We start from the raw sequence: 6,062 nt of genomic DNA on the forward strand, positions 1-6,062 counted from the left end.
TATATATTGATCTCCTTTTTTTAAAGGCCAATTATCTGCGAGGCCAGCTCCTACCAGAGGACCGCGTACTAGAAATTCAAGAGGAATTGGCGGGCTTTTTGTTTAACGAGTTCATACATAAAGCCAGAGAATTCTATTGCCGCTAATGCCTCCATTATGTAATCTAGTGATCTCGTAATTAGATAGGAACTATGCAAAATTGTTTATATATATATGTATACTCTCTCGTAAGAGACATTATATTAGTGCATAAAACGTGTACAATATATCTATACCTAATAATAAAGGAGCTAACGTTTCCTTGGTTTGGTCCCGCTTTCGTCCAACCTAAATGTGTTTTCGTCCGGCTTTTCGTTCCCCTCGCTTTGGTAATGTACGTTCAAAGGCCTGATCCGGGCAGGACAAGGAACTCAACCGACTTAAAACAAGAAGACTCAGACCTGTAGCTACACGATTGTTGTGTCATTAAATACCTGCGCTCCCTGGGCTGAGGCCCATCGGTTAGGATATGTGCAAAGCGTCCTCCCCGACATCGTCGGCGATGATGAAGGTTCGTCATCGATGCGGCTGAAGGTCGGCTACGCCGACATCGTCTCCGAGATTTCCACGCTCAAGCGCGCCGGCTAATACATGCAATAAACCCAATCAAAGTTCAACTTGGCTTTTGGTGTCCTCTTTCATGGCCGCCGCTGCCAAATCTACGTGGAACAGGATGGCAGGACCAGGCCAGAGGACATCTACCTTGCCATGACCTGCCGAGATCTCGTCATCGACCATGTTTCTGGCGTTCTTTTCCGAGGTGGGATTCCCCTGAGGTCCACACCGGCCACGTCTCCGTTATGCTTGTCCGGGCGGCAGAATCGGTGAGGAATTCGAGAGCTACGATCGAGGTCACGCAGGCCAGGAGCTTTCTATCGGGGCGAGGGGTTCGCCGGTGAGTTGTGCAACTAGAAAACAGCACGCTGGTCGGTGGCCAGATGTGGTGTCGATCTAGCTCCCCACGCTTCGGAGGCCTGGCCTTGGGCCGCCCGTATTCCGCCGCTGCAGGTTTCGCTTGGCCGCTTGCGCGGCGCTGACCGTCCACTCCGCAAGATCTCTGGCGCGGCTTCACCAAGTGAACTGCAGCAATACCTTCCCGGGAAGATGAGGTCCGTCGCGAAGGAGAGCCTCCGACAGGAGCCAACCTAGCATCGTGGATTGCCGGCGGCGTCGAGGATGACGTCGCCCAATGTCGCGCAGCCCCTCCAGGCACCGTCTCCCTCGCAGACAGGCTGTGCGGCTCGACCTGGCTCCTGCTCCTCCCGGCCATGGACGGTCCAGTCCGGCAAGTCGCGTCCTTCCCGGCTCTTCTAGGTGCGCAGCGACAGGCAGGCCGACGTGCAGCAGCTGTTCTCCTCCAAAGGCAGTACCGATGCCAGGCTTGCTGCTGGTGACCGAGTGCCCACGCAGCAGGCCGGTGAGCACTGCGATGTCATCGACCCCTCGCTTCTTTACGTCAAGTTTCTTAATCTGCAGATGATGTGGAAATCGACACAAATCTCGGTGTCCTGTGGTGGTATCAACTTAGCCATGCATCTGTAATTGCCCTCTGTCCATCGACGGGATTTATTTGGTACAGCGTGAAGGTTAATGAATTAACAGTGCCAGGATCATTGGCCTCAATATCTTGGGACGGACATGCTGGTCTGGTCGAGCTCACTATTGTTGCTGATTTGCGATATGACCGTGGATGTGGAGACGAGGCTTCAAGTTAATCCTTGCAATACACCTACACAGAAACCTTCCTACGTCGAAGCCTCACCCCTTTAATAAGAGATTCAAAGCTAATGTATACTGATTGCATGTCATGCGGAAATAGGATCAAGCACTGGAAGATCTACGAGTATGAGGGCAATGTACGAGTTCCAGGTTAAGGAAAGGCACTCGAGTGAAACCCCGCAGCAGCCTGTGCTAGCTTATTTTTTTCTTGGAGCCTTCATATCTGTAGATGGACATGTGTTGCTACAGAATTTTTTTGTGAGTGGGCCTGCAAAATATATTACTACTTGTAAATTCAAATGGTTGTCCCGGCAATTCTGCTTGGTGTTAGCTGAGCACGTTGTACCTGCAAGAAGCATCGCCACCTCCTTGCTCCAGCACGAGGCGGGTCACCGGCCGGTCATTGTGCAGCCTGGCCTGCTGGTCATACACCGCGCCAAGGCGCGCGTGCTTCAGGGGGTGTTTGTTGTGGCTTTTTTTGGCTTTTGGCTTTGGCAAAAGCCACCACAAGCACCTAAATAGGTGCTTTTTTTGGCTTTTGGATTTTGGAAGCCAAAAGAATAGGATCTTCTTTTGGCTTCCAAAATCCAAAAGCCAAAAAAAGCACCTAAATAGGTGCTTTGTGGTGGCTTTTGCCAAAGCCAAAAGCCAAAAAAAGTCACAACAAACACCCCCTCCAAATACACAAACTCGGAGTTCCTTCGGCTCAACCAGCTAATACCTGCGGGTACTAGCTGAATAAATTAGAGGATTGTCATGGCTTTGTTTTATTCGGATGTGTAACCAAGGACGTAGTTTATTTACCCACTATTTGATACAACTACAAATAATTATGCACCGTATCTGTAAGTTTACTAAATACATAGTTCTTTATTTATTCATTACACTGTAGGCATCAATTATTGGCCGAGCAAGATCCCTTCACAAAATACAAGTGATCATGATGAAGCATTGCCCCACTTTGATCTATTTAATTTTATATGTGAAGTAAAACATTTTGACTTAGTCATAAAGAACTACTAATCCTTTACCTATGTATGTTCAAACCATCAAATACAAAATTGTAACACTATTTACATTTTAAATAAGACCATCTAGGTGGGCGGCTGCGGTGGTCATCTTCGGGTGCCCTAGCTGGTTTGAGGGGATCTTGGAGGATGGGTAGCCATTGCGGTGGACGTGGCCTGGTGCTTGCACGGTGGTTTGCGCGCCCGGTGATACAACTGGCGGAACGGGAAACACATACTCTCCAGGAGCGCGGGAAACACTCGCACTACATAAGACAAATTGCCACGTAGAAGCACTAGGTGGTTGGGTGTGTTGTCGTCGCTTCAGGGACCATCTCGACCATGGTTTGGCATCTTGTAGGTCTGTGGTCTAGGCTGCCGAATAGGCAATGGTATATTCGCCATCTCATCGTTATACATGATGCAAGGGAAGAATGGTGTCAACTAAGGCACTGTGAGGAGATGAAAACACACTTAATCATTTTATGATTTGTTCCTAGCATTTTTCTGCCACGAGAATTAAGTTTAACAATGTATCTCCCGTTGCAACGCACGGGCAATTTTCCTAGTATATATTTATATATGTATTAACATAGAATATATATAAATCTATACCTAATAATAAAGGAGCTAAGGTTTCTGCTAAAAAGTTTCGTCAACAATATTTTTTTGACCGTTTTGCTCTCCCACCAAAATACATAATACTTCTAATTACCATCTACCGGTTCGGCTGTCTCGCGAAACAGTTTGATTCCTTTCGGGCGAAAGAGCCGTCCACTCGATTGCTAGGGCTGGGCGTAGGCCCATCTGTTCTTTCCCATCACTGTCTCTGGACCGATCCTTCATATTGCGGTGACCCAATAATTTCAGGCAGTGTTGTTATGTGTGGATAGTCCCACATCGCTCCCACATACAAAGTTAAACCAGTTTATATGCGTAAACTTCCTGGTTGTAAACAAGCCGCCTTCGAAACAAGCAGCAGCAACAACATGATCGCATAGTCCCAGATCTAAATGTCAGGAAGTCCATGTGAAAGTGGGGACGACCTGAAGGAGGGAACGGGTTCAGTGGGAAAATGAGGGCTAGAGATTAAAGACATTCGATGGACCGAATGAAGGGAGAGAGAAAAGATCCTGGCGGCGCGCAGAGAAAGGAGCTGCGCGAGGTGGTGTACACAGGAGTGCAGAACGACGGCATCTATACTAGATACAGTATTGCGTCTCGATCTAAAGTGGTGAGCTAGACGGCTCCGGGTACAGTATTGCGTCTCGATCTAAAGTGGTGAGCTGGACGGCTCCGTCTTCCAGAGTGGTGCTGGAGAGTGCCTAGAAGAGGTGGCCATGGTGCCTTGCCTTGACCAAGTGGGAAAAATTACGAGGAGCACCAGCTCTACTAGCCTACCAGAGTGTCCCCTGCCAAGTTGTGGCAGCTATGGTTTATTTTATTAATCGGTATGTGGATTTGAGTTGTGCAGCCCTACTGACATAGCTGCCCCGGGTAATCCTTGTGCACCTCTGCGACGTCAACTAAAGGAGAGAGCCAACGAGTAGTTGAGTAATTCAGTAAGGAGACTGAGAAAACGGAACAGGTACATGGTCGTGCAGGAATTGAAAAGAAGAAAATGAGGATAAGAGGGAGGTGAGAGAAAATTAGGAACATTATTCGATAAAATAAAATGAAAAATAGGACAAACATAATACTTCCACCATTTATAAATAAGTGACTAAGCTTTGTTTAGATACGGTTGTTTCTAGACGCGTTCTAAGTGTGCCAATACATATGTATCTAGATAAAATTAAATCACATAAAAGTATATAAAATATTGTTAAAAATAGTTGAAGTGTGCGGTAATACAAGTCAATGTACCGAGGGCTTGGCAACAATATTTTCTTAGGATTAATCATGCTCGTCGCGAATAGAAAAAATTTGACCACCTTTATTATATATATCTATATACATATCTTAAACGAAAATAAGGATGGCCTCTACAATTAGTAGTCTGGCATATTACAAGTCAGTGTTGCTGGACATACAATCTAATCTTACTAGGTATGATTACGATTTTCTATGTTAATAGAAAAACATGTAATCGAGAGGCTAACATTTGAGAATTTATTTTTCACGGTGCAACGCACGAGAATTTTTGCTAGTCTATACCTAATAATATAGGAGCTAAGGTTTCTACCAAAAAGTTTCGTTAACAACAATTTTTTGGACGGTTTTGCCCTTCCACCAAATCGCATAATATCGTACCATCCATGGGGTAAGGGCATCTCCAACGCGGCGACCCATCCTGCGCATGCACATCCGGATGGGTCAAAACGAACAAAAATGTGGCTCAACACGGCCACACAACGCAAATGCGGATGGCCGTGGTGTCCGGGACGACCCAAACCCGGCCCAAATCTGGGCCAGGTTTGCGTAGCCGCGGATGCCACGCGGCGTCCTCGCACGTCCGCCTGCTCACCTGGTCGCCTCCCTGGGCCCAGTTGTCGGCGGGGGGGGGGGGGGGGCGATTATTATCAAATGTGTACTGGGAGGGGACTGTCCCTGTCCAGTCCACTTCCCCACTCGCAGTCCACCTCGCCACACGCTTGCAACCGCCGCCATGGCCCCGAAGAGGGCTTTTTCTCCCGGCGCCAACGACGGCGAGGCCAACAGCAGCCGCCGTCTTGCGCCGGCGTTATGTGACGCCTCGGAACCGGTACCATGAGGATTCCAGCGATCCCGCCGAAATCGGCACGATATCGATTCAGAGATGCCCTCCGACACGACGTGCGCGACAAATCACACACGTGATGCTAGAGGAATTAACACGAGCGGTAACATTACAACAAGATTACAATAGAGCCCACAAGAAACATATATTACAACAATGACTCCAACGAGTCAAGATACAAATATACAATAAAAGATCCAAAACATACAAAAGATCGAATATGTCCGAGTACGAACAAGATACAAATTAGACTAAGAGTTCTAAAGATAAACGATGGCGTCCATAACCTTGTCCAGGCCAAGCCGGAAGGGTAACCTCGCTAGCGTCGTTCTTCAACATACCGATCTTCATACCTGCCCGGTTATATCCCAAAGCAGCAATAAGTACGGGTTCGTACTAAATAAGACTTCAAGACGTACAAGCATTCGTCAACCAGTCATCCTTTGTACTTGAGGCACGCATGGGACTTAGAGGATGCAAGAGGAACGTCATAGGCAATATGGTGGGGTTAAGCGGCGGCGCGCAAGCACTAAAAACCTATAGAGACACTCTACAACATCCGTCTATCAGAGAAGGTG

This window comes from Lolium perenne, chromosome 6 (assembly GCF_019359855.2).
Source record: "Lolium perenne isolate Kyuss_39 chromosome 6, Kyuss_2.0, whole genome shotgun sequence".
Taxonomy (NCBI): Eukaryota; Viridiplantae; Streptophyta; class Magnoliopsida; order Poales; family Poaceae; genus Lolium; species Lolium perenne.